This window comes from Rhinatrema bivittatum, chromosome 2 (assembly GCF_901001135.1).
Source record: "Rhinatrema bivittatum chromosome 2, aRhiBiv1.1, whole genome shotgun sequence".
Taxonomy (NCBI): domain Eukaryota; kingdom Metazoa; phylum Chordata; class Amphibia; order Gymnophiona; family Rhinatrematidae; genus Rhinatrema; species Rhinatrema bivittatum.
In genome coordinates, this window is record NC_042616.1 from 186,551,762 (window position 1) to 186,578,618 (window position 26,857).

The following is a 26,857-nucleotide window of genomic DNA, read 5'->3' on the forward strand; positions in this document are numbered from 1 at the left end:
TGCACGTACACCTGGGGGATCAGGTCTGAGATCAGGATCTATACCCATTGGTATTCCATGCTGAAGAGCCACATTATGGAAAACACAGCACAGCAAGATTATCCTAGCAACTTTGGGGGGAACATACATTAAAGCTCCCCCAGTCTTGTCCAAACATCAGAAGCGGCTTTTCAGAAGGCCGAAGGTACGTTCGATGACTGAGCGTGTGGCACATAAGGCATCATTATAGCACGTCTGTTGTGCCATGGCTGGCCAGAGTATTAGGGTCATAAGCCAGGCCCTGCATCTATCTCCTGTAGCAATGGCATATGCAAGCCAATACATATGACAATGTTTGTGTCAGATGGGTGTATGTGACCACTACATGCTGTCGAACTATATAGGATGAGCAAGGCCATTCTTGTTTCTTAACACCTGACTCGGGGTACTACATGTTTGCTTTTGGCTACAGCAGGTGTGCTGCTATTAGGAGGTATAGCATGACTAGGCCTCCTAAACAACCACACTAATGTCAGCAGTGTGTATGTGGGAGCTAACTAATGTCACAATCTTTTAAGATTCAATACCTGTGGTAAGAGCTTATGCATCAATTACTCCAGTCACTGATCATGGACATATCTGCTGAACCTGACGTTTTATGTAGGTACCGATTCACAAGAACATACATGGGGTAATCAGGCTGCCCCTGAACGTGCACAGATGAACCTCAGGCACACCTCTGGAAGTGAGCTGACCTTACATCACAGTTGAATATTCACCGTTGACAATGCCAGTAACCCTTGCTATTGTTGATACATGGTTGTCAAGAAACTTCCTGGGCTTGAGCTTTTACTGAGGTCTTCGCCTAGGTCCCAGCACTGGGCCAGAGCCTAAGCCAAGACCCTAGAATTGTGCTCAGGCATGGTCTGTGGTCACTTTTTCGGGTCATGTCCTATGTCTAGGTGAGGCCCAGGCTTCATTCCTAGGCCTAGGATCAGGCTCCAGAGTCCTGCTTGGGCATAGGCTGGGACCCCTGCTTTAGATTACAACCTATTCTATTGGTGATTCTTCATATTGGTGCCTAGGTCTGACTGGAAACTTATTTTTTTAATTGGTCTTCAAAACAAAATGAGATTCTGACAAAATTTAGTCAGAATTTAACTTACTCCAGTTTGAATATGATCCAAAATGAAATAGGAAATTTCATCTAATTTCCTATTTAATTTCTCCCAAATGCCCATCTCTAATATGCATGGCAGGTAGGCATATTAATAGTATGATATCCAAGGTGGTATATCAGGGGGAATGCAGATAGACAGAGATGTAGCTTCAAGACCAATAAGGTGGTACATATGGGGCATGGCAGATAGACATAGTAGCAGAGGGACCCCTCTAATGTTGTATATGAGGGCTATGGCAGATAGACAAGTCTCCTAAAGTGCAATATCTGGGGTATAGTAAGTAGGAGGAGTAGCAGGAAGACACATAAGGTAGTTTATCAGGGGTATGGCTGGTAGGCATAGTAGCAAGAAGACCCCTAAGATGTTGCTGAAGCTAGGTAGAGAGTGCATTTTACAAATCAACTCCTCTTGTACCTTTTATCTATTCAAACAGCAGAAAATCTTCAGTGATGTCAACTTTGCTGTTTGTACCAGCTACTGTTTTGGATGGTTGGACAGAAGCAGGTTTGTGTTTGGCACAGTTGGTACAGGATGCCACGTAGGATAGAGTATCCTTCTTGATAGTAGGCCACCAATAAAACTTCTGGATCTTGAGCAGGGTACAGCGTTGACCAGGATGGCCAGCCAGCTTGGAATCGTGCGCCCAAAAGAGCACTTTCTTCCTGAGGTGTTTAGGCACGATGGTATTACCAGCGGGCACAGAATGTGTAGTCGCCAAGATGACTTTCTTTGGGTCAATTATGTGCTGAGGTTCTTCAGGCACATCCTCCGAGAGAAAGGAGCGTGATGGCATCAGCTCTGGTATTTCTGTCTCTGGGGCAATATTTAAGCACAAAGTCAAAACGATTGAAAAATAAGGACCAACTAGCTTGTCTGTGGTTAAGATGTTGCACATGGCGGAGATACTCTAGATTTTTGTGGTCCATGAATACGGTTATTTGATGTTGAGCACCTTCGAGCCAAGGCCGCCATTCTTCGAATGCAAGCTTTATTGCCAAGAGCTCTTTATCGCCGATCCCATAGTTCTTCTCTGCCGGGGAGAAACGTTGTGAGAAGAAAGAGCAGGGTCATAAGGCTTTAGAGTGTCCAGTCTGGCTCAATACAGCCCCCACGCCAACATCTGAAGCGTCAACTTCTACGATAAAGGGCTTGTTGGGGTCAGGATGCCGCAAGAATGGTTCCATGTAAAAGGCAGTCTTTAGTTTCTCAAACATGGAAATGGCCTCCGCAGACCATTTTGAAGCATTGGTACCCTTGCGGGTCATTGTGGTCAAGGGTACTGTTAAAGAAGAGTAGTTCTTTTTAAAGCTTCTATAATAGTTTGTAAATCCCAAGAATTGTCTCAGGGCCTTCAGGCTGGTAGGTTGGGACCAATTTGATACTCTCGAGCTTATGTGGGTCTATCTGGAAGCCAACTTTAGACATGATATAGCCAAGAAAAGGTACTGAGTCTTTATGAAATTTGCACTTGGAGAGTTTGGCGTAGAGCCAGTGTTCACGGAGTCGGCGTAGTACTTGCTTGACATCCTCTAGATGAGTGGGCAAATCCTGGGAAAATATCAGGATATCATCCAGGTATACCACGCCGCTCTCGTACAGCAGGTCCCGCAGGATGTCGTTCATCATGTTCTGAAATATAGCGGGTGCATTGCACAGGCCAAAGGGCATAACCAAGTACTCAAAATGGCCGTCTCGAGTGTTGAAGGCTGTTTTCCATTTGTCGCCACTACGAATGCAAACTAAGTTGTAGGCCTCCTTCAGGTCAAGTTTTGAAAATATTTGGCCCCCTGAAGCCGGTCAAACAGCTCTGAGATTAAAGGCAGGGGGTAGAGGTCTTTAATCGTGATCTCGTTCAGACCTCGGTAATCGATACAAGGACGTAGGATTCGGTCCTTCTTCCTCACAAAGAAGAAGCCTGCGCCAGCTGGAGACTTTGATGGTCTAATAAACCCCTTCTGTAAATTCTCCTCGATGTATTCGGACAACGCCTTGTTCTCAATCACTGAGAGTGGATAGACATGTCCTTTAGGAGGTTCAGTATTGGGTTTCAGTCTTATGGCACAGTCATAGGACCTATGCGGAGGAAGGATGTCAGCAGCTTCTTTGGAAAACACATCACTAAAGGATGCGTATTGGGGTGGCAGTCCTGGCATCACTGGAGTAGTAGGCATGCAGATGACAGTAGCAATCTCCTTAAGGCACTTCCCATGACAACCTGGGCCCCAGCGGGAGAGCTACAAGGATGCCCAGTCAAATCGGGGTTGGTGCGACTGCAACCAGGGTAACCCCAGGACGATAGGGTGCATAGCCTTCTCTAACACAAAGAAGGGAATTGACTCAATATGGAGAGCTCCGGTGCGGAGAGTTACCGGTACAGTTTGGCAAGTCACGTCACCCGGTAAGGGCTCTCCATGGATGGAGGATAGGAGTAGTGGAACCTTCAAGGTGATGAGGGTAATCCTCAGATGTTCCACTAGGCGTCGAAGAATAAAATTGCCTCCTGCCCCTGAATCCACCAGGGCAAGATTTTGAACCTTAGACGATTGCAGATCAAGGAGACTGGGAAGGAGAGCGGAGGAGAGGGCGTAGTAAGGCCTAAGAACAGTCCTGCAGGACAGGCCCGTCCGTTTCCTGGACGAATTGGGCATATTGGGAGATCGTGACCAGTCTGTCCACAGTACATGCATAGACCACGCCTCTTCCGAAGTCTTCTCTCTTTGGAAGTCAAATGTCCGCAACCCAGTTGCATCGGTTCATCTCCACTGGCAGTGCAGGTTTAGCACTAGCCTCCTTCTGAACAAGTCCTCTATTAGGCCGGAGCTCTTTCACCGTATCACGAAGCCGGTGATCGATCCTAGTAGCCAAAGCCACTAGTTCATCCAGCGAGTCAGGTGTTTCACGAGCGGCCAGCTCGTCTTTCAAACGAGTATCCAGGCCTCTGAAGAAGAGGGTCTTCAGGCATTTGGGGTCCCAGCAGAGTTCTGTAGCAAGAGTCTTAAACTCTATCGCAAAATCAGCCAGTGGTCGGTTGCCTTGCTTCAGGTCCACCAGAGCAGAACCGGCAACGGTCACTCGAGCAGGATCATCGAAAATGGATTTAAATAGGTCCAAAAGTCCATCTATGTCCTGCAAAATAGGATCCATGCGTTCCCACAGTGTAGAGGCCCAAGACAAGGCCCTTTCATCAAGATAAGATAGAATGTAAGTAGTCTTGGAAAAAGCTGTGGGGAACTGAGACGGCTGTAATGCAAAATGCATGCAGCACTGGTTTAAAAAGCCCCTGGTCTTCTGAATCTCTCCCAAGAAATGAACTGGAGCAGCCAGCAGTACAGCAGACTTTAAAGTTACTTCATGTAACTGACCTTCATTGCTGGAATTAGTGCCTTGGGTCTTCTGTGTGTGCAGCTGATGAAACGCTGAAGTGAGTTTCTCCAATGCGTCTTGCTGTTCAGAAATGTGCAGGGCCAGGCCCGGAATGGCCTGCAGGGCATTGAGCTGTGGCGGATCCATGGACTTAGCAATCTGTTAGTGTTTGTAAGGTTTTGGGTGGACCCTTGGACACTATGGCTGCTGACCACACCCACGGGGGGAAGTCCCGTGAGGGGCCACAGGTCAGGCTCAGCTTAGGACACACAACACAACTAGATCATTTATTAACAGTATTGAGGAGCCACCAGAGGTGGCAGTAGTGAGCAAAGATGAAGCCCAGCTGGGCTTGTAGTCCCTCAGGCTCTGGAACAGCGATACCACAATGGCTGTGCTGTAGTGAAGAGAAACTGAGATAGTGAGTACAATGAAGTATATGTAGGGTTCTGGAATAGAGCCTCATTGGTTGAGTACTCACACAGCGGTTTCTCTCAGTAGGAATCACGGGAGCTGGAATAGAGGCAGCCCTCAAGGAGCGAGTACCTGGTTCCAGGGAACAGCTCTGAGAGAAGTAGATGGTAACTCACTGATGGTGTAGGCAGCGGTATCGTCCAGGTAGCAAGTCCGGGAACATGGGCCCTCGAGGAGCGAGTACCGGTTCCAGACAGCGACCTGAAAGAGAAGAGAGAGGCCCCCAAGGAGCAGGTACCCCAAATAGAGTAAGTCCAATAATGGAGAGGCAGAGTAGCTAGGTATGGAGAGTGAATCCCATCCATAAGGAGTTTCAGTACGAATACCTGACCTTGCTAACTCGATTAGCTAGCAGTAATGTAGGCTTTTTGTATCTGGGATGCATGACATCATCACAGGGGACGCCCCTGAGGTTTGCGCCAAAAAAAGTATTTGAAGCAGGGCCACGCGGTGTGCGCGCCCTAAGGCAGTTGGACAGCATGGCGGGAGGCAGCGCCCAAGCCGGACCGGGGATGCCGGAGAGGACGGCAGGCAGACGCCGCAGTAGCCAAACGTCCGTCAACCGCGGGAGGAGTCGCCAGAGAGGTAAGGAGGGCGGATTGGAGACATCGAACAGCGACAGTTGTAACACACATAAAGGGAAACACCTCACTGCCTGGGCCACAAAGGACTGCCTTCACCCCGACAGAAAGAACCCACTCCTTGGGGAACTGCAGGAAGGGAAGAGGATACTGAAGACATCCCCAGAAGTTGTCATATTAAAATCAAAACAAATCAATATCAAATTAGTATACTGTGCTCCTGGTCTTCTCCAAAAGGACTGCTCATTCTTAGTTGAACTATTCACAAAAGAATTCCCTACCCCAGAGTCAACAATAATTTTAGGTGATTTTAATCTTCATGTAAATGAGTCACTAAGATCCATCTCCTGTGACCTATTCCTTGAAGCAATGGAAGCCCTAGGTTGATCTCAACTCATCTCTGAAGCCACATATAAAGCTGACAATACTCTCAATCTCATCTTCACAAATCCCAATAATTATAGTCTAAAGACAAATTATACAATAATCCAATGGTCTGTCCACCACCTAATTAAAGCAGATCTAGTTTACAAAAACCAAATAGCAAAAAGCTCTGAACAAATAATCACATAAACATTCAGAAGGAAAATAAAAATTGAAATACTAACAGTGCTCTTGAGACCAAAATATGTGACTTCAAACTAAATAGTTGCAATGAGGCATTTGACACATGGGAAATAATGATCAAAGAAATTGCAGACAAATATAGCTCAATCCAAACCAAAAACACATACAATAATAATAATAATCACAGGAAAATGAACCCCTGGTACAATGAAGATCTGAAAGAATAAAAAAAAAACCACCTAAGAAAACTTGAAAAAATTGGCGAAAAACCCTTCAGAGGAATCACTTAGAAGGTACAATTTCAACCTATCTAAATACCGAACTGTAATGAATAAATCAGAAATGGGCTACTATGCCAAACAGATATATGGAGTAATTTTCAACTCAAAACTTCTGTTCGAAACAGTCAAGAGTCTGATCAAAGACCCTCTTCACCCCAATCATCAAACAATTTATTCACAAAAGCTTCTTATAATGACTACATACAAACTTTAACTGAAAAGATCCAGAGGCTGAAACAACAAATCATGCTCACCTAATCTCCTTGCATTTCTGATGACTTAACTACAAATGATAAATGGGCTTCCTTTGACACAGTCTCAAAAATGGAAATCAGCAAAATCATATCACAAATAAAACCAGCTACTCACCCCTTGACCTGATACCTGCCTCCTTTTTAAAAAAGTGAACCAAACAATAACCCCCACAATCACAATTCTTGTCAACCTTGCCCTCATAGAAGGAAACATGCCTCTAAATCTAAAACAGGCAATTATAAAACCAATATTGAAGAATAAAGCAGGACGTTTTGAAAACTGGGATAACTACCTACCAATGTCTAACCTAACCTTCCTTGTGAAAATTATTGAAAAAGCTGTTCTTTCCCAACTAGAGTCAAATCTTGAAGACAAAAAGACCCTATATCCTAACCAATTTGGATTCCAAAAGAATCGCTCAATGGAAACTCTCCTACAATCGAGGATTCTATACTATGAGGCTTCAACTCTAATGAATCATACTGCCTAGTGCTGATCAATTTAACTACAGCCTTTGACACAGTTGACCATAGTCTGCTATGCCACCAGCTGAGAAACATAGGAGTCAATGGAAAAGTACTGTGTTGGTTCACCTCATTCCTTGCAGATAGATCTTTCCAGGTAAAACTAGACGGTCACATATCCAACACATTCCAATGCACAACAGGTGTTCCACAGGGTTCAGCGCTATCTAGGGATGTGAATCATTTTTCAACGATTAAAATTATCGTCCGATAATGTTAATATCGTCTTAAATCATTATAGAACACAATACAATAGAAATTCTAACGATTTATCGTTAAAAATCGTTAAATCGTGTTAGTGCGCACTAATGGGAGTTAGTGCGCACTAACTCCCAGTTAGTGCGCACTAACAGAAAATGATACAAATTGACACTTTCCAGGTCACTGAAGGTCAGTTAGGAATGAATATGTATTCCTATTGGCTGGCTGCCCTCTTATCTATTGATGTTACCAAGGTTCCCACTGAGGTGATGGTTGGGGGGATGGGAAATGGAACTGGAAACTCACGAACACCAACAGAAAATGATACAAATTGTTGACACTTCCCAGGTCAGTAAAGGTCACTTAGGAATGAATATGTATTCCTATTGGCTGGCTGTGCTCTTATCTATTGATGTTACCAAGGTTCCCACTGAGGTAATGGTTGGGGGGATGTGAAATGGAAACAGTTGGAAGCTTGACAAAAAAAGTAACGTGATGATCATCACTCATGTACTAGAACTTGTTTGTTTATTATTTTTGTTAGCAGGCATGTGAAATGCTAGTGCATGTTGAATTTGCCAATCACTGTGCATTTTAGAAAGGTGGTCCTGGCTGGAACTACACAGTTCAAATATATGTGGTAATTGATTGTTGGTAAGTGTATTTTTTAAGTAGCCACACTGGCCACCAGATCATGGATCATGGAGAGCTGCATCCCTGCTCCCAGCCAGTCTGGGGCTGCCTGTCCCAGTCATCCATGGAGGGCTGCAGCCCTGCTCCCAGCCAGTCTGGGGCTGCCTGTCCCTGTAATCCATGCAGAGCTGCATCCCTGCTCCCAGCCAGTCTGGGGCTGCCTGTCCCAGTAATCCATGCAGAGCTGCTTCCCTGCTCCCATCCAGTCTGGGGCTGCCTGTCCCAGTCATCCATGCAGAGCTGTATCCCTGCTCCCAGCCAGTCTGGGGCTGTCTGTCCCTGTAATCCATGCAGAGCTGCATCCCTGCTCCCAGCCAGTCTGGGGCTGCCTGTCCCAGTAATCCATGCAGAGCTGCATCCCTGCTCCCAGCCAGTCTGGGGCTGCCTGTCCCAGTAATCCATGCAGAGCTGCATCCCTGCTCCCAGGCAGTCCGGGGCTGCCTGTTCCAGTAATCCATGGAGAGCTGCATCCCTGCTCCCAGCCAGTCTGGGGCTGCCTGTCCCAGTCATCCATGGAGGGCTGCAGCCCTGCTCCAAGCCAGTCTGGGGCTGCCTGTCCCTGTAATCCATGCAGAGCTGCATCCCTGCTCCCAGCCAGTCTGGGGCTGCCTGTCCCAGTAATCCATGCAGAGCTGCATCCCTGCTCCCAGCCAGTCTGGGGCTGCCTGTCCCAGTAATCCATGCAGAGCTGCATCCCTGCTCCCAGGCAGTCCGGGGCTGCCTGTTCCAGTAATCCATGGAGAGCTGCATCCCTGCTCCCAGCCAGTCTGGGGCTGCCTGTCCCAGTCATCCATGGAGGGCTGCAGCCCTGCTCCAAGCCAGTCTGGGGCTGCCTGTCCCTGTAATCCATGCAGAGCTGCATCCCTGCTCCCAGCCAGTCTGGGGCTGCCTGTCCCAGTAATCCATGCAGAGCTGCATCCCTGCTCCCAGCCAGTCTGGAGATCACAACACTCCTGGTATTAATAGGGATAGGGCACTGTGTGCAGGAAGATCACAACACTCCTGGTATTGATAGGGATAGGGCACTGTGTGCAGGAAGATCACAACACCCCTGGTATCAGGGTTAGGGCACTGTGTGCAGGAAGATCACAACACTCCTGGTATTAATAGGGATAGGGCACTGTGTGCAGAAAGATCACATCACCCCTGGTGCCAGGGTTAGGGCACTGTGTGCAGGAAGATCACAACACACCTGGTGTCAGGGTTAGGGCACTGTGTACATGAAGATCACAACACCCCTGGTGCCAGGGTTAGGGCACTGTGTGCAGGAAGATCACAACACCCCTGGTGCCTGGGTTAGGGCACTGTGTGCAGGAAGATCACAACACCCCTGGTGTCAGGGTTAGGGCACTGTGTGCAGGAAGATCACAACACTCCTGGTATTAATAGGGATAGGGCACTGTGTGCAGGAAGATCACAACACCCCTGATGCCAGGGTCAGGGCACTGTGTGCAGGAAGATCACAACACACCTGGTGTCAGGGTTAGGGCACTGTGTGCAGGAAGATCACAACACTCCTGGTATTAATAGGGATAGGGCACTGTGTGCAGGACGATCACAACACCCCTGGTGCCAGGGTTAGGGCACTGTGTGCAGGAAGATCACAACACCCCTGGTGCCAGGGTTATGGCACTGTGTGCAGGAAGATCACAACACACCTGGTGTCAGGGTTAGGGCACTGTGTGCAGGAAGATCACAACACTCCTGGTATTAATAGGGATAGGGCACTGTGTGCAGGAAGATCATAACACCCCTGGTGCCAGGGTTAGGGCACTGTGTGCAGGAAGATCACAACACACCTGGTGTCAGGGTTAGGGCACTGTGTGCAGGAAGATCACAACACTCCTGGTATTAATAGGGATAGGGCACTGTGTGCAGGAAGATCACAACACCCCTGGTGCCAGGGTTAGGGCACTGTGTGCAGGAAGATCACAACACACCTGGTGTCAGGGTTAGGGCACTGTGTGCAGGAAGATCACAACACTCCTGGTATTAATACGGATAGAGCACTGTGTGCAGGAAGATCACAACACCCCTGGTGCCAGGGTTAGGGCACTGTGTGCAGGAAGATCACAACACCCCTGGTGCCAGGGTTAGGGCACTGTGTGCAGGAAGATCACAATACCCCTGGTGCCAGGGTTAGGGCACTGTGTGCAGGAAGATCACAACACACCTGGCGTCAGGGTTAGGGCACTGTGTGCAGGAAGATCACAACACTCCTGGTATTAATAGGGATAGGGCACTGTGTGCAGGAAGATCACAACACCCCTGGTGCCAGGGTTAGGGCACTGTGTGCAGGAAGATCACAACACACCTGCTGTCAGGGTTAGGGCACTGTGTACATGAAGATCACAACACCCCTTGTGCCAGGGTTAGGGCACTGTGTGCAGGAAGATCACAACACCCCTGGTATCAGGGTTAGGGCACAAGTTCTAGTCACATTGACTGATCACATTACTTTTTTTGTCAAGCTACCAACTGTTTCCATTTCCCATCCCCCATATACTGTCAGTGGGAACCTTGGTAACATGAATAAATAAGAGGGCAGCCAATAGGAATACATATTCATTCCTAAACTGACCTTAACTGACCTGAAAAGTGTCAAATTGTATCATTTTCTGTTAGTGCGCACTAACTCCCGTTAGTGTGCACTAACTGGGACTTAGTGCGCACTAACGGGAGTTAGTGCGCACTAATCGGAAAAAACGATTTTTAACGATTTTTTAACTTAAAAATCATGCCAAACACGATTTTCTTCTCCTGCCAGACGATTTCGATCTTTAAGACGATAGGGAACACGATTCACATCTCTAGCGCTATCTGCAACCCTATTTAATATTTACATGCTGCCTTTTTGCAAACTTCTAACAGACCTTGGATTAAACTTCTTCCTACATGTGGATGATCTGCAATTCTATATCCCCTATCTTATTCATTTGAGAAAACAGCATCACTCATCTCTGACTATATGAACACAAAAGAAAAACTAGCACAACTGAAACTAATTGAATAAAAAAAAAAAAAAAAGAAATAATTTGGTTGAGCTGAAATCCACCAAAATCTATTCCACCAGGTATTGATCTAGGAAATCACTAATTAATCCCAATAACTCAAGTTAGACATCTAGGAGTCCAGATTGATGAAAATTTAACCTTGAAAGCCCACATTAACAAACTAATCAAATCTAGTTTCTACAAACTGCAAATCCAACCATCTGAAATCCCTACTAAACTCTATAGATTTCAGAATGGTATTGCAATCCCTAATGTTCACAAACCTGGATTATTGAAATTTCCTACTTCCGGCTAGCCACTTAAAACTACAATTATTGCAAAATGCAGCCAGACTACTGACTGGAGCAAGAAAATACGACCACATCATTCCAACTCTGATAGCATTGCACTGGCTCTCTGTTCAGTCACAAAGATTATACAAAGTCCTAACAATAATATTCAGCAACATTAGGATGAGCAACGACCTTATGGGAATAACATTTAATCCACTTATTCCTACATGAACGCTTAGATCTATGAATAAAGGCCTTCTTGAAATCCTGACCATAAGAGATTCTCATCTAACTCAAACTAGAGACAGAGTGTTATCAATTGCTGGCCCAAAGTTTTGGAAATCTATGCCAGAGAATCTTCGAACAACAGCAGACATTAAAAAATGTAAGAAAGATCTGAAAACTTGACTATTCAATTGTGCCTTCAGTTTGACTGGTGCATAAAATTCATCTTCACCCTGATGACCACAATACGTACTGATCCTTATCTTCAACTCTCTCTATAATATCGTACACCCAATTCCTCGATAACCAAAATATGTTCTGAATTTTACCCAATTACTGTCAACCCTCCTTATAATCTAGTTACACTTGCTCTGTATGGGTTTGATTTTAAAAAGCATTTACTCGAGCAAAACTGGTTTTTGCTCGAGTAAATACACTTTACTCAAGTAAGTGGGCTTTTCAAAATTGCTACAATATATGCCATTGAATTGTCCATAGGATTTACTCAAGTAAGTGCAATTTACTCGAGTAAATAGCTTTTGAAAATTGCTACGATAGTATGTCACATTTACATGCGTAACTCCTTTGAAAATTACCCCCTTTGTGTCTATAGTATCCCCCTAGTTTTTGATTGTTTTCCCAGTTTATCTCCAAAGTGTATGCCTATTTCTATTGCTACAGTTTATTTTCCCTAATTAACTCTGGTATGTATGACTATCTCCATAACTGGTCATCTGTGAGTGACAAACCTGTACACCATTGTGATCTAGTGATTCTCACATGGAATGACGGTATATAAAACACTCAAATAAAGATAACAATTTCTTCATATAGCATGCTCTTAGATGATACCAGCACTTATACACAAATGATAATGATTTAAAATTAATTTGCCACTCAGTAGAGAGCCAGTTCAATTTTTTCAAGACTAGAGAGATTTGGTCAAAACTTTTCACACCCATTAAAGTCATTGTTGTTATTCTAACTTTGACAGTTGAAGCCACAGGGGTAGATTCTATAAAGTGAGTGTGTGCGTCCATGTGTGTGCGCTTCCCAGCACGCACACATGGACACGCCAATTTTATAACATGCGTGTCTGCCCCCCAGCCTGCCCCTTCAAGGAATCCCGGCACTTGTGCGCATACCAGGCTTTATGCGCGTGGCCGGGCCCCTTCGGAAATTGGCTCGGCACCTGCAAGATCCAGCCACGTGCGTAAAGCCCAGATTTTACGCATGCAGGGCACTTAAAATCCAGGCTATAATGCATACAAAGCAACTAATACATAGTAAATTCTATGTAAATAAAATACATTTTTCAGCCATGTTATTTTATTTAAAGCTTTGCCAAAAATGTTATTCTGAAACCCTAATGTGGGTCCCTAATGCTCCCATGGTAGAATTAAAGGGCCATGCGATCCATCAATACCCCCCGCCCCCCCAAAAAAAGTAGACCAAAAGCCACTGGGGGTTTAATTAGAGCTCATGCCCAACCTGGGGCCTCAATTTGAGGCAGTTCTGCAAAACAAAGCTTAAACATAGAAGAAATCCACTTTGTGGCAATGATCTGCCCCCTGCCCCAATCCCTTCACTTGCAAGCAGACCCCTGCTTGTCTAATACATTTCCCCCTCCCATAAGCATACCCCCACCCCCAAGAGTCGGCTCCACACTCCTGGCTCAACTTTACAATAAATGTTAAGGTTGATAGGGTCCCCCATATTCAACCCCCCAAAATACCCGGTGGGCTAGTGCCCCATACTCTGAACTCCCCAGGCCCCCAGTTCCCCCTTTTATTTAAAATAACCATTGGTATATAGTGATGGGCTGCAGGGTCACACAGCACATTTTCCAAAATGACACCAACTGGCTTTTGCTCCTACCACATGATATAGGTTAAGACTGGTCAGTGCCATTTTAAAGGTAAAGGGGAGCCTTGGAGGGTGGGGGAGTGTGGAGTAGGGTGAATTATCCCACAGGTAATTTTGGGGGATTTGGGGTGGGGATCCTACCAGCCTTAACATTTATTGGAAAGTAGGGTACCATGGGATGGGGCAAGTTCTTGGGGTCAGGGGTAAGCTATTTGACTACTGGAGGTTTTCTTGAATGGGGAGGGGTGTGGGCTGGGGGAGGCAGGGGGAGGCAGGTCATCATCGCATGATAGATTTACTCTATTTTTAAACATTTTTTTTGCAGGGCCACCTAAAATTGTGACTCCCAGCATGGGCAGGTGCTCTAGTTAGATTCATGGTGACTTTTTGTCTACTTTGGGGAGGGGGTCATGCTAGGCCATATGGATATTTAAAGTGGTGGCAGCCCCATATGTTGGGGCCACCATCATGTATTTTCTAGGCCCCTGCCATGTTATTTTGTCTCACAGACTTTTTCAGTGAGACAAAAGAACGTGGCAATACTGCCACTTTTTTGTCAGGGAGGGTTCAAAAGATCACAGATCCGCCCCCTCCCCCAAGATGTTGGGCCTTTTCTGCAATAATCTAGCAGCTTTGTGAATCTAGGCTAACGTGTGCACACTGGTTCCTGGTGGCAGCCTAAATTTGTCAAACACACATAATCAGATGGCAGCACATACGGTAGTACTAGCAGATGTGAGATTACCTTCTCACCACCTCCAGCAGTGTTCTCTACTCCTCATCACTATATTAAATATACATTATAGTTAGTATCAAATTTCATCATTCCCTATTTTCCTGGGTGACTATTTTATGAATTCTTATACTGTTTTATGAATACTCCAAATTGTTTGATAAGGTAATTAAAGTATTTAAACCATCCAAGAGCTTTGGATCCATTTCACTCCCAGTAAAGAATACTTAAGTAAGCAGATAGATTACAACATTTGTTAGACTTCTATTCATTTAAACAACTTTGATGGAGAATGTTCTCTTAAAACATTATTGTCCTTACAGACAAGATCATAAAAGGGTAATTTCAAAGGTATTTCAATGGGTAAAACAGTGCTTTACCTGTGGATATAACTTGTTATAAAATCATCTGCCTGATTAAAATTACATGCATATGCCCTATATAGTGTATCTTTTCTCAGACTGAGTGAGGGCATTCCCAGGGGCAGAACTGGGGAAGAGTTTGCATTCACATGCATTCTTTTGGTATTTTCAAAAGTATGCATGTAACTTTTTCTGAAACATTTCTGAAACATTTTAGTGGATGTAATTGTAAAGAGGTAGTTTTGATGGAATTGTTATAGTAGTGGATCCTTAGACCGGGACGAGGGATGACACCCACCTGTAGCGCCCAGGTGTACTCGTCTCCGGAGGGTGGAAAGTTCTCCAGCACAATCTGGCAAGGAGTCCCCAGGAAGGCGTCGAGCAACACAGTCCGAGTTCCAAGCAAGGGTCCAAGGCAGGCGGAAAACAAACATAATCCGAGTTCCAGGCAAAGGTCAAGGCAGGCGGCAAACAAACACAGTCCAAGTTCAAATCCGAGTCAGGCCAACAGACAGAATCCAAACACAGGTCGGGGCAGGCAACGAAATCCAAATCCAGGCAGAGGTCCAAGGCAGGCAGCAAGCAGCAAATCCAAATCCAATCCAAAATCAAGCCAGGAAACAGGAAAGCCAGAAGAACAGCAGACAAGCACTGGAACCTGTTGCAAAGGTGTCTTCCATTCCTCAGAGGGAGTTTAAATCTCCCTGGCTGATGATGTCATCTTCCAGGGCCGGCCTGGTTAGGGCGTCGCAGCCCCTTTAAGAGGCGGGACTCACCGCGTCTCTGCCGATGCTATTCCCCAACATCCAGAGGCAGTCGCGCCGTGGTCCGTGCGCTGCTGCCCGCCCCGATGTAGACCCTGTGCTGGCAACGTGGAGGAGGTAGGGGGGTCTGGCCGCGAGTAAGCGTTGCCGGGACCCACAACAGTACCCCCCCTCTTACGCCCCCTCCTGGAAGGACCCGGCTTGTTAGGATGCAGAAGATGAAAGTGGTGAAGTAAAGATTTATCCAAGATATTCGCCGATGGTTCCCAGGAGTTCTCCTCTGGACCAAACCCCTCCCAAGTGATCAGATACTCCCACCGTCTATGGTTACAGCGAACATCCAGAATTTCCCGTACTTGATAGATGGGGTCCTCATTGGACTCGACGGCAAGAGACTGGAGTGGAGTATCATGGAATAAAGAGGAAATTAAAGGCTTTAGCAAGGAGATGTGGAAGGAATTATGAATGCAAAGACTGGTGGGCAGTCGCAACCGATAAGTTAACAGCCCCAGATGTTTACTGATGAGAAACAGTCCAATGTATCTGGGAGCGAGTCACATAGAAGGGACCCGGAGGCGCAAATGATGGGTGTAGAGCCAAACCCGGTCTCCCACATTGAATTGTGGAGCAGGTCGACGATGCTTGTCGGTCATTCGTTTTGCGGTCTCAGCCGCATGGCGAAGACGAGCATTAGTGACCTCCCAGAGTTCATGGAGCCGTTGTGCCGAAAGTTGGGCCGCTGGAGAGGTGACAGTAAGAGGCAGGGGCAGTGGAGGCCGTGGTTGTTTGCCAAAAACAATTTGAAATGGCGACTGTCCAGTGGCCGAGTGTACATGGGAATTATGTGAAAATTCAGCCCAGGGTAGGACAGTGGCCCAATCATCTTGGCAATGGTTCACAAAGGGCTGTTATTAGGAAGTAAGTTAATGGTGCAGTCAAACCTTCGGTGGATTGGAAGGATTTCAGCTTTCTCTTTAGAAAAGACGTCCATGAACTCAGCGTATTGTGGAGGTACTGGGAACTTAGTGGTAGTTACCGGTATCACCGGTTGCGGTCTCTGCTGGAGACAAGTCCCAAAGCAGTCTGAACCCCAGGCAGTGATTTGGAGAGTCTTCCAGTCAATAGTAGGAGAGTGTCTTTGCAACCAGAGAAGACCCAGTACCACTGGGTGAACAGATTTCTCCAAAATAAAAATGATATCTCTTCATGGTGGAGGATCCCATTCTGGACAGTTATGGGAGCCGTGCAGAATGTGACACACCCGGGAAGGTTCTCCCCTTGGATAGAAGAGTGAATAATGGCGTCTTGCGAGGAAGTATCGGGAGTTGTAGCTGATGGACCAATTCAGCCAAGATAAAGTTCCCTCCAGCTCCAGAATCAACCAGAGCCTGAGTGGTGAGAGATCCTTGACCACACTGCAATGTCACTGGAACGACAAAGTGAGGAGCCAGGTTACTCCATAGGGTCTGCTCCTCGGAGACACCTAGGTTCGATAGTTTCCTGGGCGCTCCTGGCATTGAGCCAAGAGGTGTCCCTTGTTCCCGCAATATAAGCAAAGTCCCATCCTTCTCCGGCATTGCTTCTCCTCGGCAGTCAACCGACTTCTTCCTAACTGCATGGGCTCCTCCCTGTTTTCTGTTGGTGCTTCGGTAGTGGTAGGAGTAACCAAAGGTCGAGAGAAACCTGGAGCCAGGGAAACCATTCGCCAGGGTGGTCTTGCTTCCTTTGCGCGCTGTTGTAAACATCGGTCGATACGGCCTGCCAAGTCGATGAGAGCGTCCAAATCCTCCGGAATCTCACGGCCTGTGAGTTCGTCCTTGATGCGGGGTGACAACTCTTCAAGGAATATGCCCCATAGACAGTCCGGACGCCATCCTAGTTCGGAGGATAGGGTGCGAAAATCGATTGCGAAGTCAGCCAGAGCACGGGAACCTTGTCGCAGGTTGAGGAGTTCCAAAGAAACTGTGGATAGCCGCCCAGGCTCATCAAACACCTGACGGAAGGTCTGGACGAATCTGGATAGGTCACTTAAAATAGGATCCCCCCATTCCCAGATGGGAGAGGATCAGGCCATGGCTTTCCCATTCAGCAAAGAAATGATGAAAGAGGTCTTCACTTGGTCAGTAGGAAATTGTTGCCCTTGCAAGGAAAATCTAATGAAACATTGGATCAGGAAACCACAAGACTGTTTTGCATCTCCAGAGAAGCAAGGAGGTGTAGGCATGTGGGAAACCGAAGAAGAGGTACTTGGAAGTGTTGGTGCAGGAGCGGCCGCCTCAGCTCCAGGAGCAGAATCGACACGACGGACCAGGCGTTCCACGGTGGCAGTTAATGCCTCCAGACTCTGCTGTTGTTGTTGCTGTTGTTGTCGTTGCTGCATAAGCTGATGGGCTAGGCCTGGAATAGCCTGGACACCAATCAAATCCACCAGATCTATGGCCTTTGCAATCTGTTATAGTAGTGGATCCTTAGATTGGGACGAGGGATGACACCCACCTGTAGCGCCCAGGTGTACTTGTCTCCAGAGGGTGGAAAGTTCTGCAGCACAATCCGGCAAGGAGTCCCCAGGAAGGCGTCGAGCAACACAGTCCGAGTTCCAAGCAAGGGTCCAAGGCAGGCGGCAAACAAACATAGTCCGAGTTCCAGGCAAAGGTCAAGGCAGGCAGCAAACAAACACAGTCCGAATTCCAGGCAAGGGTCAAGGCAGGCGGCAAACAAACACAGTCCGAGTTCCAATCCGAGTCAGGCCAGCAGACAGAATCGAAACACAGGTTGGGGCAGGCAGCGAGCAATGAAATCCAAATCCAGGCAGAGGTCCAAGGCAGGCAGCAAGCAGCAAATCCAAATCCAATCCAAAATCAGGATTTTGGAAACAGGAAAGCCAGAAGAACAGCAGACAAACACTGGAACCTGTTGCAAAGGTGTCTTCCATTCCTCAGAGGGAGGTTAAATCTCCCTGGCTGATGATGTCATCTTCCGGGGCCAGCCTGGTTTGGGCGTCGCGGCCCCTTTAAGAGGCGGGACTCGCCGCTTCTCTCCCGATGCTATTCCACGATGTCCAGAGGCAGTCGCGCCGTGGCCCGTGCGCTGCTGCCTGCCCCGATGGAGACCCTGTGCCGGCAACGTGGAGGAGGTAGGGGGGTCTGGCCACAAGTAAGCACGGCTGGGACCCACAACAGGAATAATTTTCAAAGTTAGCATACATGCATAATTTTGCTTTGAAAACTAGTGGAACTTATGTGTGAATTTGTCAACTTTCTTATACAAGCTTTTACAAAATTGCCTCTAAACCAGGGATTCCTAACTCATTCCTTGGGACACAACTAGTTTTAAGGATATCCATAATGAATATGCATAAGGTATATGTGCATATTTTGGAGGAAGTGAATGCAAATCGATCTCATGCTTATTCATTGTGAATATCCTGAAAACCTGACTTAGCTAGGTGTGTCCCAAGAACTGATCAAAAACCACAGTCTAAATGTTCACTTGTTTTGCATGCTGCAAAGGGAAGGATAACACTGGTAAAATTGCATTCAGATGCCTTTTGAACTTTCGAGGGTTAATCTAAACTATGCTACTTGTAGAAAATTATCCAAGGAAAGGTCAGCCATTCATTAAGCCTTAACACAAGACAAAGTTATATATATTATGGTTTATTGCCTCAAGTACAAGTATAAATTAATAAAGAATGAAAAAAGAAAAGAAAAGAAAAACCAGGGATTCACACCTTTGCCTGCAGAACACTTATACTTCAGTTCCATGCTAAAATATTAATAGTCATTATAGTTGTGTAGTATTTTATTAGGCACTTAACTTTATAGGTTTTATTAAAAGATAGATGATATTCATTTATAACAAAATGCTGCAGAGATTTTAGGAACATTTACTCAAAATCCAATAAAATGTATTTTAGAGATATGGTATAACTACAGACTAATAATAGATATAAATTATTGATGAAGCAGAAATTCCTAATAATAGGAGGATGAAAGGAAGGCTATAAAGATTACTGAAATATCTTCATGATATCAAGGACAATTGTCTTCTTAGGGGGCATGGAAAAAAAAACAATAAAACTGATAATTACCTACTACAGCATTAATGAATTTTGCCTGGAAGGTTGTTGCACTGCTTATTTTTAGTCTTATGTGCATCTCATTTGTTTTACAGGATCCGTATGTTTTCTACTGCCTTCAGACAGATAAATGCTAAAGCTGTATGACAGATAATCATCTTCAAAGCTACTTACCAAAATAGTACTTTTACAGCCTTTTCATCAACAGCACGTGCTGGAAAATGCCTAGGTGTTTGAAAAGATGCCATCAGCATGCCAAACTGAAAACACAGATTGCACCTACAGATGCCAGCATTACTGCACATTCCCAAGGGCACATTCTACTATCCTCTCTGTCATACTAGGAACTGAAACCTGGAGTTAAGTTCTGTTGAAGTAAAAGTGGCACAAATGTTTATTCTGCAAAAAGTACATTACAGAAAAAATCCTTCTCAGCTAAGGGTTCAAGATAAAATATGCATAACCCTCAGTAGTCCTATCTCAATATGTAGAGTAACTCTCCAGATGTCACTAACATCTGGAATTAGGGAGAAGATGCAATTTGAGCATGTTCCTATTTCATGTCAGCTCAAAGTAGGGGTAAGATGTCAAAAATGTTTGCATTTCATTTACTATATGGCCTCATTTCAATATTATGCAAAGCATCTACAACTATAAAAATATCACTGGAAAGAAAAGAACAATTACACAAAAAATCTAGCATTTCTGTACAACAATCATTTTTTTAAATTTATAGTGAAGTAGTAAAGAATGCTATACGTTGCATTAGCCTGAATCATATCAGCAGCACTAAACATTAAGGAGAATCATTTCCTCTTAAAAAAAAAAAAAAAAAAAAATACACATGGCTCCTTTATACAATTCTGAAGCTTCAGTTTCCATTCCATCTCTTCTAGAATAGAATACTTTAACAGTTCTAAAGTGCACTATACATAGCAATCTCCCACAGAAGTGTAGGTGAATGAGAAAAGATATCCTTATCTTCCTCACATACAGGCTGATACAGTACTGTTTAGCCCGCGTTTGGCCACGCATTTTCAACACGCTCTTTTTACCCCTTATACAGTAAGGGGTAATAGCGTGTTGAAAATGCGCAGCCAACCCCCCCAAAACTAATAGTGCCCGCAACATGCAAATGCATGTTGATGGGCCTATTAGTTATTCCCACGCGATACAGAAAGTAAAATGTGCAGCCAAGCCGCACATTTTACTTTCAGAAATGAACGCCTGCCCAAAGGCTGGCGTTAATTTCGGCCGGCACCGGGAAAGTGTACAGAAAAGCAGTAAAAACTGCTTTTCTGTACACCCTCCATCTTAATATCATAGCGATATTTAGTCGGAGGCCCCAAAAGTAAAAAAAAAGTAAAAATTTTTAAAAAAATTTTTAAATCTGCCCACGGGTCGGAAGTCGGACTCTCAATTTTGCCAGCGTCCATTTTCCGTACCCATAGCTGTCAGCGGGTTCAAGAACCAATGCCAGTAAAATTGAGCGTCGGCTGTCAAACCAGCTGACAGCCACCGCTTCTGTCAAAAAGGAGGTGCTAGGGACGCGCTAGTTTCCCTAGCGCCTCCTTTTACCATGGGCGCTCATTTGCATGTTGTTCCCTCCGGAATCGCGCGCCCAGTAGAGTGGCCTGTGCACGCGTCGGGATAGCAGGTGCTCGCCAGCTCTCCTGCGAATTTTACTGAATCGGCCTTTAAAACTGCATGACTTGAAACAAACAGAAAAAAACCCCAAACATAAGAAACGAGTCTAAATAAATGCCTTGGTGACTTATGTGTCAGCTTAGTCTAAAACTTGCACCCCAAAAAATTAATTGTTCTGCATATTATGAACTTTTCCTCTAGGAACTTACTCAAACCTCTTTTAAACCCCGCTATGCTAGTTGCCTTGATCACTTTTTCTGTCCTGGAAAACTCATGCTTTAATAAATTGGTTTGTCTAGAAGGTGCCACACACCTCTTGTCATTTTTGCTATAACCAGACAAACATGGCTATGCCCTTGTATATATTCAGTGGTGCAGTCATGCCGCTGAATACCTTGGCCAAGTTAGCCAGCTAAGCTTATCCATCTAACTTGCTCAGCCAGATAGCAGTTAAATATTGGCTTCAATAACAATACAGTTTTTTTTCTAGTATATCAAAAGTAAAAGATCAGAGAGGAAGGCAGTTGGCTGACTGGATGCCAACGTGGTTAAGGTTACCAAAGCTGAATTATTTCTTTACCTAGGTCTTCACCACAGTGGCAGGCTTAGAATTAAGTATTACTACAGTTTTCTGTATCAACAGTGCTTTGGATCAAGATTAGAAACATTCCATCTGTTCTAATCCTGTTAGCTGTTAGCAGTTGTCACACTGTGTTAATTTGCACAGGTTTATAATGTTTTTAAAACATCTCACTCTGTCACTGCTACTGACTTAGAGGAAGGTAACTTTCTCCAGTATTCCCTTTCCTTTAGGGGGAAGTCACTCCAGGCTGCCTGGCCTGCCTGGCTGGCAATGGATATTTTTGCAGCAATTTATTAAATGTTAAACCTGTTGCTACCAGTGTAGTACCAGTGCTTTAGCTGATCTCTGCCACAGTATCCCACCTACAGGCCGATACAGTAAAAGTCGCAGGAGAGCGGGCAAACGCCCGCTCTCCCAGCACGCGCACAAGCCACTCTTCTGTGCACGCGATTCTGTATTCAAATGAGGGCCCACGGCAAAAAGAGGCGCTAGGGACAGTAGCGCGTCCCTAGTGCCTCTTTTTGGACAGGAGCAGCGGTTGTCAGCGGGTTTGACAGCCGACACTCAATTTTGCCGTTGTCGGTTCTCAAACCCACTGACAGCCACGGGTTCGGAAACTGGATGCCGGCAAAATTGAACATACGGTTTTCAACCCGCAAGCTGTGGGCCGATTTCTAATTTTTTTTTCTTTAACTTTTTTTAACTTTCGGGACCTCTGACTTAATATCACCATGATATTAAGTGGGAGGGTGACAGAAAATAAGTTTTTACTGATTTTCTGTGCACTTTCCCGATGCCCGGAGAAATTAACGCCTACCTTTGGGTAGGCACTAATTTCTGAAAGTAAAATGTGCGGCTTGGCTGCACATTTTGCTTTCTGAATCGCGCGGGAATACCTAATAGAGCCATCAACATGCATTTGCATGTTGCGGGCGCTATTAGGTTCGGGGGGGGGGGGGGTGGTTGCACTCTTATTACTGAATAAGGGGTAAAGCTAAGGCATTGAAAACATGCGTCCAATCGCAGGTTAAAAGTGCGCTCTGCCGGAGTGCACCATTTCTATTAATGCAGCTGTGGCCCGAGAGTAGAAGATCACACCGGGACCCCAGGTAATTTAAAACATTTTGGGGGGGTTCAGGAGGGTGGGGGATTTATTTTAAAGGGTCGGGGTGGGTTTTAGGGTTGTTTTAGTGTGCTGGTTTTCCCGCCCTCCCCCTTCCCCCGATTTACAATTTTTGACGATAAATCAGGGGAATTCCTATTGTATCGCGCCTCTAATGATTTTTTACGATTTAAAATATATCGGACGATATTTTAAATCGTCAAAAAATGATTCACATCCCTACTGGGCAACAAATTTTCACAAAAGTCATGTTACGGAAATGAAATTAGTCAATTCTTATACATTTCCATGTGCTAAACATGAATGTGACTGTGAAAATGCAAAATTGGCTCTAGTTTTTTTGTAATATGCAATAATATAATTACATCTTGAACTGGGCAACAAATTTTCACAAAAGTCATGTTACTGAAATGAAATTAGTCAATTCTTATACATTTCCATGTGCTAAACATGAATGTGACTGTGAAAATGCAAAATTGGCTCTAGTTTTTCTGTAATATGCAATAATATAATTATATCTTGAATTGTATGCCAGTAGTAGGAGACCTACGGTTAATACCGTTTGAAAAATGAAGACATAGACTACGTCTCAGATTTCTTTGCTTGTCCCTTGTACACCTGTTTGGGAGCATCTCTGCAGAGTGTCCAGCAGTAGTCAGCCAGCATGAATATTTCAAATGCTCACCCTTTCTGACTGGGCTTCATATAGTACACTGCTGATGTCAGCTTACTCGGCAGCAGCATGGCAGTAGAACTGCATTGCATCAGAAAATGATGTAATAAACTCTGGATGATGTGTGCATGATGGTATTATGCAATATGATGCAATATTACATCATTCTAGGCTTATTTACAGTCCTACTGGATAAATTTACATGACCAAACATAGAAAGTGAACTATATTAAATATCTTCAAAACGAGAGCCAATAAAAACTTTTCATGGTCATATTCGTGTTCAGCACATCAAGATACTACAGAGTAGGACCTTTTTAGGTCAGTAACACTTTCATTGTTGCCCAGTGTTATAAAACAAAATGAAAAAAAAAACAAAACAGATACTTTTTCTTTGCACATCCTTTCTGTTCTGGGTTCAGACCGAGAAAGCTTACCATAATACTCCTCTCTCTCTCACACACACTCATTAAGATAAAACACCTTGGTGCCAAGTGAAAATAATAGTGGATTTATTATGGGCATATAGGAATAATTTGATATTAAGAATTGCTACAAATAACACTAAATGATTGATTGCAATAATCAGACAAGAAGAAGAATCACAATAATTGAGTAGATTGTAGTGAACATCAGCATGTGTCTTGTCTGTTTTTTCTCTGTCTAAGAGTTTGTGTGTGTAGACAACGAGTTAACATACAACCACAGTGTGTGCGAGACATTTTGGCACACACAGAGTTACTGTGTATAGTATTATACTGTATAACTTGTGCCTTGTTTTTGGGTTTGCCAGCTAAATCTGTACGTCGATTACAAATTGTTCATATTATGGGGGCAAGGATTGTTTTCAGCTGCCCAAGAAGACTTAGTGTGACTTCATTATTGTGCCAATTACATTGGCTTCATGAAATAGGTGGGCCTGTGCCTCCTGGCCAGAACCCCCACCCTTACCTGACGCACCGCCCACCCCCACGAAGGACGGAGACACAACAAAAGTGGGGGAGGGGAATGAGAAGCTCGCAGCAACGCGGGTGGGAGTGCCTGCACGTGAGTCGGGAGCTGGTTAACAACCTCCCCCGGTGCGCGAGCGCGACGACGTGCAGCAGTCAGAGGGAGTGGCGGTGGCGCTGGCCGATGATGTCATCTGCCCTTTAAAGGGCCACGACGGAGGCCATAGAGCCCTCTTTGATCACGCGCCGGAAAAACCCACCCACCCACCTCCGAACTAAGTTAGTGTGAAAAGTTGAGAATGTCTTTGTCTTTGAAGAGGGGATGCTCGAAGAGAAGAATAATGCTTTGTACTATGTTAAGCTTCTATTATTGTGAAGTATAGTTAGCATATGTGTGTAAGTTAGTACACTTCAAACTTTATTCATTGTTGTGAAATATATGTCGCAGCTGAGAGGGAGGGAGTAGTTACCCGGGTCAGTTGGGCATATTGCAAGTGGTGCCGGTGACATCACAGGATGGCCTGGTAGCCGATCAGCGCCTTGTACGGCGCAAAAATGTGGGGGCGCGGAATGCGCCAATGGTCGTGTCCTCCGTGCTGGCAGATAAGGCAGGGGGCCCAGGGAGAAGGCTCCCTTGCTTGGTACCTACGGCGGGCAGCGGTGGATACATCACACCGGCTCGGGTACCCAAGGAGGTTTTCATGAGGTGTTAAATAAAAGCTGCGGCCTTATTATACCCACAACATTTTCTGTGTTTTCCAAGTTTTATAAAACAAATGCATAATTTGGTCTAAGGTATAAAAGGGGCCAGAAGGTAGGGATGACAGCCACGTGGGTAAGAGGCGGCTGCTAGCGTTAATGCTGTATTCAATTTAAAGTTCTGACAGTGATTTTTAAGGCATTGAGTAGTATAGGAGTGGGATATTTACAGCAAATATTGAGACATTATGCCCTAAACTGGAACTTGAGATCGACAAACAGTGGTCTTTTACAGATTCCTTCAAGAAAGGCGGTGTGTAAAGGACATAGCCATAAGAGAATGTTTTCAGTTGGTGGTATAGAGCTTTGGAACTGATTGCCTGGTGAGATTTGTTTGTAAATAAACTATTTGTGGTTTAGAAAGAAAGTAAAAATTTGGCTTTTTCCAAATGAATAGCTTTGTCTGGTGGGTAAAACAGTAAAGTGAAAGAAGCGGAAGAGAGATGGAAGAAATGCCAGTTCTTTATTTTATTGTATTTAATTTTAATGTTTTAAATGGTTTTAAATATGTTCTAAAATATTGTAATTGTATTGTGTTCTTAAATTTGTTGTGAACCAACTTGGGCAGCTATATTAGTTTGATTGGTATGGTATAAATAATAAATGAAATGAAAATGAAATGAAATTCTCTCTGCAATCTCAGTCACCTTCATATTTTTCCCTAAATTCTTCATTCATGCACTTATCACTGTCTCTCTCTTGAAGCATCCAGTGTAGCATTTTCCTTTATTCATTTTCCTTCTTTTTCTTCTCTCTTTTTTATTCTGTAGTAGGGCATCTTCTGAACACATCTCTCTTTGAATAAACAATCGAAATACGACTAAGGCATCTATTTTGTTTTTGTTTTCCTGACGGCTATCATAGATCGCCTACCTCTTTGCTTTCTTGGACCATATCAAAGATAATGCAACTCTCTCTAATTTGGTCCTATATCTATTTCCAAGCCATGCCAGATATTTATATGTTGAATAATTATTGGGTATCTATCAACTTTTATGACAGTTGATGTTTGACAATTTCCTATTAAACCTTAGCAGAATAATGTATAGACAGGTAGAGCAATTTAATTTGTGTTACTTTATATTTTCATGACAGAAATACGTTGATACATTATATTTGTTAAGAAGAGGCTATTTTGTAGACATAGCTACATGCTAAAGAAAGAAAAGACCAAATAAAACAAATCAGGTCACCTGCAGCTGGTATTCAGCTTAACAAAACCTTTTCTCATTTTATTCTGGTCTCTTTTTCTTTCATTGTATTTTTAGTTCAAGAATAATTATAATATATTTGCATAACAATCTACCTTTACTGTTGCTCTGTATTTGATTCCTTTTCATGTCATACTATTTGTGCCTGTTTGCAGTGTCTGTAATTAGAAATTAGCAGCAACTGGGGGCTGTCCCAATAACTCAGACTGCGGTGCTGCAGGCTACGAAGCAGAAGATCTGGGTTTGATTCAGAAGCAACTAGCTTCTGTTCTTTGGGTGAGTCCTGTGGATAGTATAAAATCAGCTTTTTTATTTTCAATGAGTGAAGGTAGGGACATGTATTCCTTTAAAGTGAAGGCGGCAATCCAAAACAAAATGTGCCATTTTTGTTTTGTTTAATTTAAACAAAACAAATGGAAACTGCCTTGAAAAATAATAAGTTTTCAAATTCTCTCCTCAATTCTTTCAGGCTTCCTGATGGCTTGGGAAAGCACCCTA